Raw genomic sequence first — 16,528 nt, forward strand, 5'->3', positions numbered from 1 at the left:
AGTTTTGTCAGGACTGCCTCTCTCAATGCCGTCAGTAGTTCTAATGGAATGTTGTCTACTCCCGGGGCCTTGTTTCGACTCAGGTCTTTCAGTGTCTGTCAAACTTCACGCAGTATCGTATCTCCCGTTTCATCTTCATCTACATCCTCTTCCATTTCCATAATATTGTCCCCCAGTACATCGCCCTTGTATAGACCCTCTATATACTCCTTCCACTTTTATGCTTTCCCTTCTATGCTTAGAACTGGGTTTCCATCTGAGCTCTTGACATTCATAGAAGTGGTTCTCTTCTCTCCAAAAGTCTCTTTAATCTTCCGGTAGGCAGTATCTATCTTACACCTAGAGATAAGCCCCTACATCCTTACATAGATTGTCATTTATATGATTCCTTGTCATTTTAGAGACTCTTAATTTTCCTTATACTACATGCTCTGAAATTCAGTTGGGAAATTATGAAACTGGTGTATACAAGCAGATTAAGCAGCTTCTCCCTGCGGGTTTTAGACAAACTGCAATGACTTAGCCAAGCGCAAGATTTTCAATTTCTCTTGCTCACTACGTGTAAACCATGTCCTATAGAGGATCGTAACAGTGCTTGTGCATTTTCATCTTTTCCCAGTGTAGTTAATAGATCATAAGGGCTCTGGCACACATCGCAACCATTTTCTGTACCATTCTCGACTATTCACAAGGTTCCAAGCACGCGTAGCGCTACGCGCCTGCGAGTTACAGACGCTAATCGGCAGCAAAGAGATACGGTTAAACACTCGCCGCCTTTGGCGAAGGTGCACCTACATTCGATTCGCTTATCGATGTATGTTCGGCGGCGATGACACCATGACGACTTCCCTGGCGCCTTATCGTCAGTCTTGAGAGTTACTCCGAGGATGGTCGGACAATACATGGCCGAAATATCAGTGGAAGAAATTTTATTTGCATGGCTGCATGCCCGAAATTGAATGGACTGAACAGGACCTTTTTCTAGGAAATTTAATATGGTTAAATATTTTAGTAGGATACGTTCGACGGAGATCACAGTTTTCCAATCATCCAAGGAAAACGCCTTTGATGTTCACTTTTGTACAATTAGCTTGAATAATTCGAAAAATACGACCGCTATCGAAAATGTATAACAGTACGAAATGTCTGTACCTTAAATTTTCTATAGAAAGATCCTGTTCATTTTTTCTATAGGACTAACAGTTTGCATCTAGTAATCAAGAGAATATGAAAATATCGTGCGTGGTTTTGGAAGGTGCAATGGGTTGCATAAAACCCGTGGATAGGGGGCAGCTGAATAACCCTGCACTTTTTTGAGGGGGAGCGGGAGGTGGGTATATGGGGCTATAATTTTTGGTTGGATCACTACCTGTTTCCACATGACACAATAAGTCAGGTTGCTTGTGGAATGCAGAAGTAGATGTGGGGAGTACAGGGTAACATTCCTCACTCCTTGGAAACAGGATTAGGAAGTGGCATAACACACCGGTGCAGACGATGACACCAAGAACGGAGAATTTCGCAAATTGTCGGCGCGGACAGGTGTTGGTTGTGGAGTGGAGTGGAGTGGTGTGGCGGTTACGCAAGACTGGCCCTGAAGCCGGCCAGGGCGCTTAACGCGATTAAAGCTTCGGCCGGGGGCGAACCGAGGCCGCTCGCGGCAGCCGTCAGTGGCCGCAGGGCGCGCCTCGGGTGAGTACCCGCTACCCGCTACTCGCTACCCGCTACTCGCTACTCACTACCCGCTACCCGCTGCCCGCTACTCGCTACCTGTCTGTCTGTCTCTGCTATCTCTGACTTGTCTGAATCTGTGACAGCTGCCGTAGCTACCAGGCTCTGCTTATCCGTACAACGTACTCACGTCTCGTTCCGACGCATCCAGGTGCCACACCGCAGCTCTTGATTTCGTTTACTGACGCGAGGTTTTCCACTCTTTTATACGAGGTGGACCCCAGTTTCCACCGACAAAATTCTGCTGTCGAGGGAGATTTTCCATTTCGGTATAAGGTACTTGTGGTGCTGGAATGCTCATCTACAGAACAATAACTGAATTATGTCACCGTCTCCATGAAACAGAACGAGCAGGTAAGGTCGGCTGTAGGGAAGGCGAACGGTAGATTTTGCTTTCTCGGGAGAACCTTAGGGGTGTATCTCATCTGTAACGAAGACCGCCTACAGAACACCTGCGCGACCCATTATTGAGTACTAATCGAGCGTCTAGGATCTCCGCCAGGTCGAGTTAAAGGAAGACATCGAAACAGCTTAGAACCTCGTTTCTACATTTGTCATCGGAAACTTCGATCAACATTTGAATATTGCTCGATGCTTTCAAACGGGAATCCGTGGAGGTAAAAGAAAGTTGTTTTTTACGAAACACTATTGAGAAATTTTAAAGTACCAGCATTTGCGACACAATTCAGAACGACTCATTTTTCACCAGTAAATGCCTCGCATTAGAACCGCGCAGTGGGACAGATTACAATTCAGTCGGACGCGTACAGACAGTCGTTTTCCCTTTGCTCCATTTACCAGTCGAAAAGTAAACCGACTGACTAGCTGTGCTACAAGAGGTGCCCTCGATTGTGCATCGAACCGTGGCTTGTGGAGTGTGTACGCAGATCAGTCAGTACTATGTTTCCTACCCCAATCACCTCTGTTTCTGTGAAAATACCATCACAACAGCGAAAGAAGCATGTAAAAGTAATCATGAGTCGGGTACAGTTATTGAGTGTGTCAGATTCTCAAAACAGTTAATTGTCTTGTGTTCAGAGCTCGCGGAATGGGCCAGCTACTGGTGGCGTCATTGCCAGAGTTGCGTTCTGCCAAAATTACGGTTCGGTAGTTTTGGTACAGTACCTAAATGCCTTAGTAAATCATAGAATTACCGTTGGTATTGGTAACATTTATAGGGAAGGAAATACAAATGAAAATGAGAGGGAGGAACTGGGCGCCGACTACTTCACTTTTTTGTTTGTTTGTTTTGCGAATAATATGAACCGCTGATCGTTCGGTATCAGTCCGTTGTGCGTTTTATAGGCTTACAAATTACAAATTGCACTTTATATGTGAAAAAAGTTAGCTTCTCGCATTACTTCTACGTTTCTACGTAATCAAAACAATTACTTTTGATGCAAGCACAGTTTACATGCACAAACACAAAAAATCTAAATATCGTTATTATTTTGTACGCAATACAAAGTAGTTCATCATGATCGAAGGCAAGAGTTATAACTAACAAGTGCAGACGTTGCTTAGCAACAACAGAAACATGTTTTATATAACATGGACGATGTATTGAGGCGCCCCTTTTTTTAAATTTTATCCTTTTTTTTTTCAGGAAAGTGCGTTTTCTAGCGCTATATGATAACTTCACTTTTTTTCGTACTGCAACATCCCTCTGTTTCACGCCATAAAAAAAAATTTCGAAGGAAACCTAAATTAAACAATCACAATTTCAATTTTGCTATAAATACTGCTTATTTTAAAATAACAGACAGGAGGGTAACTGAGTAGAACAAAAATGTTCCGTAGGTTAGGTGGCCTTTTATACATCCATATTTTTTCAAACGATTCATCGCTTCAAATTTCTGGGGGCACCGAGTAAGACACTGATCGCATACACAAACAAGGCGTTCGAATTGAGGTAACACCCAATGGGTATGCAACATACGTGACTTACATGTAACGCAGTTACGATCTTAAATGACCGAAGCTATAAGGAAAACAGCCGTAGTCTTCGCTTGCTTACGATAATGTACGGAAGCTTGCGATAATTTACAACTGTAATCATTGCCAGAATTCGCATGTAATTCAGCCCGACTGTTCTGGTATGCCTTCCATTCTCTTACGGAAGGATCTGGGCGACTATCAATAGATGCAAACGTACTTTGATATGGTTGCCGTCTCTGAGGGTTCAGCTCGACAACAAGTACCATGAGTGACTGGAACAAATTTCCTTAGAAACGTGACGTATAGCGCATACCGTCTACATTTCCACAGATACTTTCGATGCAATAGAGATACACAGGTAGAGAGGGTAAGAAATCAAAGGAAATGTAATTTATAACGAGCTGTTGCAGAACATGAGCTCCATAATCCAAGATACTCAGAAAACATCTGTGAACAGCCATCGAAATTTCATCCATGGTGTTAAGGTTCACTTAGAAAATGTTTTGTAATTCAGTGTGTGTTCCTGTTCACCCGTCTGGCACGTTTTAGCTCGCATCTCCATAGAGGATGTTCTGAGCGCTACGAATAAATTTCAGGACGATTGATGTTGCTTTCTGATAATTTCTTCACTCTTGTTGCTTGTTTGGCCTGTGACTTCCAATCGTAATACTTATATTGTAGGTGCAGGGTTCATTTATTAATTTATTCATTCATCATCTTCCGTAGATCTCATCAAGAAGGACATCTTTCACCGTATTAACAAGAAACTACAGCTTTACAACTTAATTCTATTCACACTTATGCCGCCTAAATTTAATCGAGTAAATTAGTAAGGTGGTTGCTGTTTTGAAAAAATAAACATTTTCTGCCCAGTTTTACTATATGGCTACGGTTTACTATTTATTAGTAGCTCAATATATATTTGATTGTAATGGTGCTTTTCAAATAACTGTGTAATAGAAGTTTAACATATTTTCTTATTCTGCTTAGAAATTGTTACAATCACTTTATGTGTGTTACAGTATACTTCGGAAATCACAAAAATTACTCTGGAAAGTAAGGTTTTTCCAAAAGTGAAAAACTGTTCCAGGGTAAAACACGGTCATGTACGTAGGAAAAACTTTTTTTAAGATTTTAAACTGTTGCAGTCGAGAAAATCGTGTCAGTACAGTATTTCGCAGTCTATTCGTTACATTATTATGCTATTAGATACCAACAATCAGTATGTGAATCAAATTACGAAGAATAATTATCAAAAACCAATTATAAGCTAAAAACTTTTTGAAATAGAACCTACCGCCAACCAACAAAAATTTCCATTTTAATCACAAAGAAAATTGTCAATACATAACTCAGTTCAGTAACAAAAATCACATGTTTCTTGGTAAAGACATCTTCTGTTTCAAGGTACAAGATGGTGCAAGACTAACAAAATATGGCTTAACTGTCCACAAGTTCAGTTAATAGATTTAAAAATGCACAGAAATTTATACAGAACAATTAACAATATACACAAAACATCTGCAATATATTTAGAACTCTTAAGATACGCAAACGCCGTATAAAAGAAGACTCATTTCTCTCAACAACAAAAACAGTAGAAAATACTAGAAACTATTTATGACATGTCTTTAGTGTGTGCTCCTTCATGTGATTCTAAAATCGATCACTAGATTGAGAAACCAGCCATGAAACATTATGTTTTCATAGGTAAGCTATTCTCTAGGTACAACACACTTCACTGCACTATTACTTGTCATACGGATAGAGAATGAACGTTGCTAATTGCCGTGTAGTTAAAAGCGCCTTCCAATCCCTAAAGCGAGATATATAGTTGATTTGTAGAAAAAGTGGCAATGTTTTTACTTTTAGTCTGAACTGGTGGACATTCCCACAGCTTTATTTTAGACAGGAACTAATTGAATATCTTACCATCACAGCACATAGCTGCCGGTCCCCACACGTGAGTGGTCGGCTCAGCTGACTGCCACGTGTAAGACCCAAGTTTGATTCCCGATACTGCCAAGAAACTCTCCTAGTTGGGAGCAGAGGAATGGTAGAGGACGCACTCAGCCTCATGTTTCCAGGTGAGGAGTCACTCGTCCGAAAAGTTGGGGTTTGTCCGTTACAGTGACTGTGCGGTCGTCGTGTCAGATTGCCAAGCTAAGGGGACCGTGTTAGATTCCCAGTCGAGTCAGAAAATTTCTCCACTGGGTGTCTGGGTGTTGTGGTGTCCTTCTGTTCTTATCCTCATAATTGACATTCCCCTATATTAAGATGGCTGAATGAGCACGTCCTGAAAGTCAATGAGTGGAACATAAAAAAAAAAATAGTGGTGCGTCCAAGGTCAAGAAAGCTGACAATGACCTGGAGAGTGCTGTGCTGAGCACACGCCCCATCATACCACATCCAGAGAAAGATACGGTGGTCAGCCGAGCCCAATTTGACCGATTACGACCACAACTAGGAACTTTATCTGTAGCACACAACTCCACTCTGAACCTGCATAAGATGCGAAGCTTACATGAAAATTATCTTCATGTCCTGAATTGTGACAGTTCGGTTGAGACTGATTCTCATTATGAGCAATAAAAACCATTGAGGAGTAAATGCATTGGGAAGTGAGGCTTCTTCAAGATGTACAGTTACTTACTTAGCACAATGTTCTTACTTCTCGCTTGTGTTGAACAAACACTTTATTTACTTTAATTGCCCTTCTACATAAGGTGATTACAAAATACAACAGGATGCGAAAATACGGAGAAAAAACCAACAATATTTTCTTTAGGTCAACAGTTGAGAGCATCAACTAAATTCTTGACTAGGTTGTCCAAGTTTTGACGCTGTTCTAATTTGTTGCCCAGCTGGGCCTAAATGAATTTTACACATTGTGCTTCATTCGTGTATGGCCATTAATGTCTACTTCTTGTGCTTAAAGGGCCTTATTGCCGGTTTGTAACTGTATTATAAGAGCCGCTGTGAGGTTAAGACTTAAACTGTCAACTGTGAATCACTTGCAGGCCTGTTTAGCTTTCCTCTGAGCTGTGGTGTCTGATAGCGTCAAGTTTGGACTGTTGACTAGAATCCTTGTGCAGTCAGAAAACATTACCGCTTTTGAACTGTCCTTTGACGTCGTTCGAAGATCATTTATATCGGTTATCAACCGCAGCACCGACCGCTGTGGCACTACTTTGTCTTGTTCTCCCATTCGCGTCAGCTAGACTATTCAGGTAACTTTCCTCTCCCGCGTGGATCGCGTTGGGCGAATATAGGCGATTATACCTGTTCCACCTGTCTCATCTCATCACTGCGAAGTGCCAAGAACTGGCACACATGTAGCACGCACCTCTTGAACCCAACAGGGCTGAGAGATACCACAACCCCACCTGTCGCCATCTCTGAGCTGTGGCGAATCACAGGGTATGACAAAACGTAACTGTATCATCCATAACAGACCTCTCGAACGTCACTAGGCTAGAACTCGGACTGACAATAATCTGATCCGTCTCCTCTAAATTTACCGCGCACGGAAATTTTAAGTTAACTGGAACCAGGAATAGTTTACTTTCCTTCAATCTGATTGAACATTACATTCACAGATGCAAGTAATTATCCAATCACTGTAACAATACAAATGATCACGCGCTACCCCAAATCAAATTGCCACTGATAAAATATTCTCCTAAACAAACTGAACAACTCGTGACGTGTTTCTTCCTACTAATGTAAACGGAGGATAATTAAACACAATAATTCTCATGAGATCAAATGCGAAACAACCAAATGTGTAAACGCAGGTAAATTCTTACAAAATAAATAAACAAAGTGCCACTGGCATTTAAAAGCAAATGTAAGGGAATAAAACTGTTTAACTTTGATATTATTAGTATCGATAGCAATTTTTAGCAATGATGTGGCTACATCGTAAGTCAATGACTTTGCAAAATTATTATGATTATGGAAATAAATAAGTTAATGGATGAAACCAGATCTTGATTATTACTCTGAACGGTATTATTCAAAAGAAGTCAAAACAGCATTGCAACAGACAGTTAACAATTACTTAGAATTAATCACCATGAAATGTAACTCTTCCTTATGCATATTGAGCTTTTGCATCACTGATTAGAACAATATAGTTCACGGTGTCTCTTAGTTAATGTTCGTTAAACGGTTCCCACTTTGTTGACGCTGCCGGCGAGTCGTCGACGTGTCCGCCGTTAGTCCACGATCCATGATCGTGTAGTCCCAGGACTGGTGTTACCTTACAGGTCTAGATTGTGATCGCCAGTTGTGTGACAGGTACGCTCGGTGTTTCCAGAATTAATTCCAGCCACTGTATCTGCACACAGCGACGAAAATAAAACGCCATCTTCCCACAAACGGGTGGTGCAACCTGCCGTCATAATGTTTGTTACACATTTTAGCCTCACTTTTCAGATTTATTGTTTACGATCGCCGCGTGGCACTTTTCACAGTACATCCATCTGCACTACAAACGAAAATAAAGCCGATTGCACCGTAAATCGTTAGTTCGCGGCTTAAACTAAACAATGAGTGCCATTCACAATTGTCTACGTAATCACTTCAAATATGTGGCAATCAGCACATCATACATTCACAGTTAAAGTTCTTTGTATTAATATACTAAACTAAGACGTGTCACTATATTTCCTGTTTCATTACACATTTCATTACACATTGCGTGCCTCAACGATACAGATAGCCGTACCGTAGGAGCAACCACAACGGAGAGGTATCTGTTGAGAGGCCAGACAAACGTGTGGTTCCTGAAGAGGGGCAGCAGCCTTTTCAATAGTTGCAGGGGCAACAGTCAGGATGATTGACTGATCTGGCCTTGTTAACACTAACCAAAATGGCCTTGCTGTTCTGGTACTGCGAACGGCTGAAAGCAAGGGGAAACTACAGCCGTAATTTTTCCCGAGGGCATGCAGCTTTACTGTATGATTAAATGATAATGGCGTCCTCTTGGGTAAAATATTCCGGAGGTAAAATAGTCCCCCATTCGGTCCTCCTGGCGGGGAAAGAAAACTGGCGTTCTACGGATCGGAGCGTGGAATGTCAGATCCCTTAATCGGACAGGTAGGTTAGAAAAATTAAAAAGGAAAATGGATAGTTTAAAGTTAGATATAGTGGGAATTAGTTAAGTTGTGGCAGGAGGAACAAGACTTTTGGTCAGGTGAATACAGGGTTATAAATACAAAATCAAATAGGGGTAATGCAGGAGTAGGTTTAATAATGAATAAAAAAATAGGAGTGCGGGTAAGCTACTACAAACAGCATAGTGAACGCATTATTGTGGCCAAGATAGACACAAAGCCCACGCCTACTACAGTAGTACCAGATTATATGCCAACTAGCTCTGCAGATGACGAAGAAATTGATGAAATGTATGATGAGTGAAGGAAGACGAAAATTTAATAGTCATGGGTGACTGGAATTCGTCAGTAGGAAAAGGGAGAGAAGGAAACATAGTAGGTGAATATGGATTGGGGCTAAGAAATGAAAGAGGAAGCCGTCTGGTAGAATTTTGCGCAGAGCATAACTTAATCATATCTAACACTTGGTTCAAGAATCATGAAAGAAGGTTGTATACATGGAAGAACCCTGGAGATACTAAAAGGTATCAGATAGATTATATAATGGTAAGACAGAGATTTAGGAAACAGGTTTTAAATTGTAAGACATTTCCAGGTGCAGATGTGGACTCTGACCACAATCTATTGGTTATGAACTGTAGATTAAAACTGAAGAAACTGCAGAAAGGTGGGAATTTAAGAAGATGGGACCTGGATAAACTGAAAGAACCAGAGGTTGTACAGAGTTTCAGGGAGAGCATAAGGGAACAATTGACGGGAATGGGGGAAAGAAATACAGTAGAAGAAGAATGGGTAGCTTTGAGGGATGAAATAGTGAAGGCAGCAGAAGATCAAATAGGTAAAAAGACGAGGGCTAGTAGAAATCCTTGGGTAACAGAAGATATATTGAATTTAATTGATGAAAGGAGAAAATATAAAAATGCAGTAAATGAAGCAGGCAGAAAGGAATACAAACGTCTCAAAAATGAGATCGACAGGAAGCGCAAAATGGCTAAGCAGGGATGGCTAGAGAACAAATGTAAGGATGTAGAGGCTTATCTCACTAGGGGTAAAATAGACACTGCTTACAGGAAAATTAAAGAGACCTTTGGAGAAGAGAGAACCACTTGTATATCAAGAGCTCTGATGGAAACCCATTTCTAACCAAAGAAGGGAAAGCAGAAAGGTGGAAGGAGTATATAGAGGGTCTATACAAGGGCGACGTACCTGAGGACAATATTATGGAAATGGAAGAGGATGTAGATGAAGATGAAATGGGAGATATGATACTGCGTAAAGAGTTTGACAGAGCACTGAAAGACCTGAGTCGAAACAAGGCCCCTGGAGTAGACAAAATTCCACTAGAACTACTGACAGCCTTGGGAGAGCCAGTCCTGACAAAACTCTACCATCTGGTGAGCAAGATGTATGAGACAGGCGAAATACCCTCAGACTTCAACAAGAATATTATAATTCCAATCCCAAAGAAAGCAGGTGTTGACAGATGTGAAAATTACCGAACTATCAGTTTAATAAGTCACAGCTGCAAAATACTAACACCAATTCACTACAAACGAATGGAAAAACTGATAGAAGTCGACCTCGGAGAAGATCAGTTTGGATTCCGTAGAAATGATGGAACACGCGAGGCAACACTGACCCTATGACTTATCTTAGAAGAAAGATTAAGGAAAGGCAAACCTACGTTTCTAGCATTTGTAGACTTAGAGAGAACTTTTGACAATGTTGATTGGAATGCTCTCTTTCAAATTCTGAAGGTGGCAGGGGTAAAATACAGGGAGCGAAAGGCTATTTACAATTTGTACAGAAAGCAGATGGCAGTTATAAGAGTCGAGCGGCATGAAAGGGAAGCAGTGGTTGGGAAGGGAGTGAGACAGGGTTGTAGCCTATCCCCGATGTTATTCAATTTGTATATTGAGCAAGCAGTAAAGGAAACAAAAGAAAAGTTCGGAGTAGGTATTAAAATCCATGGAGAAGAAATAAAAACTTCGAGGTTCGCCGATGACATTGTAATTCTGTCAGAGACAGCAAAGGACTTGGAAGAGCAGTTGAACGGAATGGACAGTGTCTTGAAAGGAGGGTATAAGATGAACATCAACAAAAGCAAACGAGGATAATGGAATGTAGTCGAATTAAGTCGGGTGATGCTGAGGGAATTAGATCAGGAAATGAGACAGTTTAAGTAGTACAGGGGTTTTGCTATTTGGGGAGCAAAATAACTGACGATGGTCGAAGTGGAGAGGATATAAAATGTAGACTGGCAATGGCAAGGAAAGCGTTTCTGAAGAAGAAAAATTTGCTAACATCGAGTATAGATTTAAATGTCAGGAAGTCGTTTCTCAAAGTATTTCTATGGAGTGTACCCATGTATGGAAGGGAAACGTGGACGATAAATAGTTTGGACGAGAAGGGAATAGAAGTTTTTGAAATGTGGTGCTACAGAAGAATGCTGAAGATTCGATGGCTAGATCACATAACTAATGAGGAGGTATTGAGTAGAATTGGGGAGAAGAGGAGCTTGTGGCACAACTTGACTAGAAGAAGGGATCGGTTAGTAGGACATGTTCTGAGACATCGACGGATCACTAATTTACTATTGGAGGGCATCGTGGAGGGTTAAATTCGTAGAGGGAGGCCAAGAGATGAATACACTAAGCAGATTCAGAAGGATGTAGGCTGCAATAGGTACTGGGAGATGAAGCAGCCTGCACAGGATAGAGTAGCATGGAGTGTTGCATCAAACCAGTCTCAGGACTGAAGACCACAACAACAACAACATACACATTCCGTGGTATGCACTAAGCAGTTTGTACCTTTACGGCCTAGAAGTAGCTTACCGGTCTGCATATCAAAGTTTTATACTTTGTCAAAACACAGTTCCGGCAAATGAGCAACGTTACACGTAAAGTACACACCAAGATAATAAAGGTAGCGCTGGCCAAACACGGATATGTTTTCACTGGCCACCAAGACAATGAGTAGCAGTAAATACACGGCACAACAATCACCTCCACTCTCTTGAGCTTGCTCCCGACTCTTTGTTGATTCCTTCTCTCTTGTCTTCTTGATGTGATTCTACATTACTCAATTCCTCGCTTCACATAACACTTTCAAAAATCCTAATTATATCGATTTACAGTTTTATACAAAACTAACAATTCCATATTACTCTGTCCATAGAAAATGAATTCAAATAACATGTTAACAGATAAGAAGCTGCGCAACGTCAGAATAACTGAAAAAGGCAATCACATTCATAACAGTTACATTAGGTAAATAGAAATATAATTGTACCAGTAATTAAATTTACGATACTCATTTTGAAATAACCTTTTCCATGTATGATGAAAGTAAGGCAGGAAAGAAGTAAATTGAAATACAGTAAAGAGAAAAAAATGTATATTTGCCTGTAGTGTTATCTTCAATAGGGTCCACGTGCGTTGCGCTCCGGAACTGTTAGAGGCTGGTGCAAGGTTCCTTGGAGCATCTCGTCTAGAGGATATGTGTGTCATTCTCGACATTCTGCTTGCACAAACGCAATCAATATATATTAGTGATAATATATCGCTATTGGACAAGCCAATAAGCTTTTTTATTTAAGGTATTTAATTCATATGATCGATTTCGAAATTATAAGATTTTATATTCAGGCATGTTTCTCGCAGTTTCAGTTTAGTTGCACTGAATGAAATTGAAAGTGAATAATTTATGAAGCTAGTGCGTGAATTAAACACAACCAATAAAACAGTTTAATGGATTAATCAGTCAGTACCAGTATGTCAATGAGATACAGATGAACGCCTATAAGGTTTTATCTATGAAAGTGAATCACGCCAAACCAACGCTAGTAGAGTTGGTTGTAATGATTCAGCAACAGTGGCTTCCTTAAGAACAGACAATTTTTATCGCTGAGATTTTGCAGTGGCTGATGGGAGGAACAGCAAGTAAAATATCTGCCAGGCACTGAAGTGAGAACAGCAGATTAGTCATGTAAATGTAGAAAGTTTTATATTATTGTTATTTGCAACATTTGCTAATTACATTCAGAGTTTACTTTCTTTATACGCTGTACAAATGGAATTAAAATCAATTAAATTAATGCTGAATCATTGCTAGCTGTAACTTTCTATAGTTACGTGGAAGTGACTCACATTCTAGATGACAACTGCAAAAATTGTGATTAATAATAAATAATAAGCACGCTTCTAATTTAGAACGAAGCGGACCACGTTCAGGCGCCAGGAAACAAAACTATACTTGACTTATATATGATAATTACATTGTTTGCATTTACAATGACTCACGCTCCTCTTTATGTAATACGTCTAATACGTGCACCGTCACCATTGTTATTGACATTCGTTTCAGATAAATCTTACATCAGTAAACACATGAAGCATATATTTTAAATATGGTCAGGGTACATATATAATTTTTACACTACTTGACTATAAGAAGGGATTGGATAATAGGATACATTCTGACACATCAAGAGATCACCAGTATAGTATTGGAGGAAAGGGTGGAGGGTAAATTCCTAACAAGGAGACCAAGGTATGGACACGGTAAGCAGATTCAGAAGGATGTAGGTTGCAGTAGTTACTCAGAATTGAAGAGGCTTGGTTAGAGTGGCATGGAAAGTTGCATCAGGCCAGTCTTCGGTCTGAAGACAACAACATTAGATGCACAGTAGTTTAGCCGTAGAATTATTTTTTGTGTTTTTCATATAGACTATGATATTCTGAGATTATTAAACGTTAATAAAATAGTCTCCTGTTGCTAGTCAGGGAAAATCTTTTCGCAAGTTCAAAAAAATTGCTCTGAGCACTATGGGACTTAACATCTATGGTTATCATTCCCCTAGAACTTAGAACTATTTAAACCTAGCTAACCTAAGGCCATCACACAACACCCAGCCATCACGAGGCAGAGAAAATCCCTGACCCCGCCGGGAATCGAACCCGGGAACCCGGGCGCGGGATTTCACAAGTAATGTAGGCGTACACTACATGCGCCGTGAATTCTCGCTTCCCACGCCCGGGGTCCCGGGTTCGATTCCCGGCGGGGTCAGGGATTTTCTCTGCCTCGTGATGACTGGGTGTTCTGTGATGTCCTTAGGTTAGTTAGGCTTAAGTAGTTCTAAGTTCTAGGGGACTGATGACCATAGATGTTAAGTCCCATAGTGCTCAGAGCCATTTGAACCATTTTTTTTGCACCGTGGAAGAAACGATACGACAGACTTTGAAAACTCTCAGTAATACCAGTATTTAATAATAATCTTTGGGAGGTAGGACGGCGAGCTTTACGCGGAATGCAACATTTCTGTGGACCAAAACTGGAGACAGGCTCCAAACCGATTTCACTGTTTTCGTCGCACGGTTCGTCTGATGTGCACAGGAACAAGCAAACTGACATTATTCCGCATGCGAAGAAATACCTGAATGCTGTTTTTCAGACTCCATTTGCTATTGGAAATGGAAGTCCAAATGATAATAGAAGGTGCCGTACCGCTACATATATACAGCGCAAAGCACGGTTTGTGTGCAACACCCTCTAATCGTTTGCGATGTATTTATATAGGCATAGTTGTGCAAGCGATGCATACTATTACATCAGAAAGAAAGGGACACACTGATAGTGGTATAGACCATCGGCGTAACGTGGATATGTTGTACCTTCTGTAATTTGCTTTCGATAATATTTTAATTTCTTGTTCCTTTTTTTTAATGAAAGAATTATTCTTCGTAAATTTTACGCATGTGATGTTAATGACTTGAAAAAATAAAATCGATATTTTATATCAAAATTATTTTGATGGAGACCTATAATTAAGTAGCCGAGTGTTTTGTACTTTTGTTCACTTGTCATACTTTCGCCTCTAGCCAGCCCTGTAATAAATTTTCTTATTCCATTTTTAAATTGAGCCATTCACTTTTAAATGCTGTAGTCTTTTTCTTAAAGTTACTCGGGAAATTACAGTTTTTTCAAATGTGAAAAAATGTTCGAAGGTACAACATAGTCATGTACCTAGGAAAAAATATTTGACTGAAATTCAAAAGCATTGCGATCGAGAAAATCCTGTTAGTACTCTATTTAATAGTCTACCAGGTGCATTATTACTCTACTAAACACCAACAGTTAGTAATTGACATCAAATTAAGCAGAAGTATTATCAAATACCAGTGAAATGCATTTTGAAATAGATACTATTGGAAACTACACAAATTTGCATTTCCAAGACAGGTAAGATCGTCAAGACATTAAAGAACCCCAGTACGTTTGCAAGTACCACAAGTTGTGTGGCAAAAGACCTTCGTCTGTTTCAAGGTCGCACAACTGACAAAGTATGGCTTAACTGTTGACGTGTTATGTATATAGTTAAAAAAATATAGCATTTTGCTCGCCAAAATATTCTGTACCTGAAGAATTAACAGTTTATTCCAAATAGCTATAATGTATTATACAGCACGTAAATGTTTCATATAGGAAATGTATACTAATGCTGCGCAAAACACAACCCCGTGACGGGAACTCCTTATGGCCGCCTCTAGTGCGCATTCCTTCATGTGAATCCAAATCTATCACTAGACTGAAAAACGCCAAAAACAAAAAAAAAAAAAAACAAAAAAAATCGTTTGTTCGTAGGTAGACTATCCTCTAGGTACAACACTCTTCCCTACGGTTTCACTATAAACAACCTGTCAGACATTGCTGTAATAATTAATCTAAACAAGTACATCGGAGACGCACGCTCGCATTTTCTGTTAACAACACGATGTACCTGTATGTGAACTTGTTAAAGCATTGCCTTTCAGTTACTGTGATTAGATGAAATGAATGCAAGTGTGTAGTTGAAAGAAGTTAGGCATGTACATGGGAATGAAATGTTGAGAAGTTACCGACGTATTTCAGGAATGTGGCTCCCATACAGTGCACACCGCACGCACAGCACATTGGCTCCTTTGTTTGCCCAGGGAACGCCGCATTCACTACGCCTATTGATGGCTGTCCGTCCTGTTACGTGCTACACGCTGCAATTCAATGCATCCGTTGTATCGCTTCTGGCGGTTCTAGCAACACAAAGCTAACCTGACTTCTTTATGTGACCTCTGCCCATGTAGTCAGTCGCAAAGCCTAAGTAAACAGCTGGATAATGACGCGATGTGGTAACAGATAAAATTCTTTATGTTTACTCAATAAATATTTTGTCTATAAAAGTGTTGCTGTCGTTATAATTAATACATAGAGTGGTTCTTGTTCAGTATTAACCTGTGCAATTCCAACATTTGGCACCAAAGCCCGCCCTCCAGAATTTTGAAAGTGTAACACTGTAGAACATTTTTACAATAGCAAATCCACCCTATAATGTTATCCCTTTACCAGGATTTTAAGACTGACCTAGATCGTGTATGCTGCGGCATGTTAACCGATTTTGGTTAAAAAATACGACAGAATGTGCAACCGCGCGGCTACGTTCGTCCTTTTACCTGCACCTACCTGTGAACTCGATGCAGCAGATCGCCGGTAGGAAAGCCGAGCAGAACCCTACCCTACTGCAATTCGCACCAGGCTGCGTACAACGTAACTATTCAAAGAATCGGGAAAAGGTCTTAATTTTGAATGAAAGATGGAAATACTGGCAAAGCTTCCGTATATTCTGAACCTTGATAATGTACACATTCACTGCCAAGCCCTTGCTAATCTTAACACAGTCATGCACAAACCCTTTCATTCACGTT

General features: G+C 40.3%; 1 protein-coding gene across 2 annotated transcripts in view; it reads left to right on the forward strand.

Moving 5' to 3' along the window:
- The first annotated feature begins 1,654 nt into the window (after positions 1-1,654).
- LOC126198891 (transient receptor potential protein) overlaps positions 1,655-16,528 on the forward strand; it is a 439,251-nt gene continuing 424,377 nt past the window's right edge. Inside the window, exon 1 of one of the 2 annotated variants that reach the window (XM_049935507.1) lies at positions 1,655-1,692. The gene's annotated coding sequence lies outside the window, so the exon portion shown is untranslated. The remainder of the gene's footprint in view (positions 1,693-16,528) is intronic. The other variant, XM_049935506.1, reaches the window with a different exon arrangement.

Source organism: Schistocerca nitens, chromosome 8 (genome assembly GCF_023898315.1).
Source record: "Schistocerca nitens isolate TAMUIC-IGC-003100 chromosome 8, iqSchNite1.1, whole genome shotgun sequence".
NCBI lineage: Eukaryota > Metazoa > Arthropoda > Insecta > Orthoptera > Acrididae > Schistocerca > Schistocerca nitens.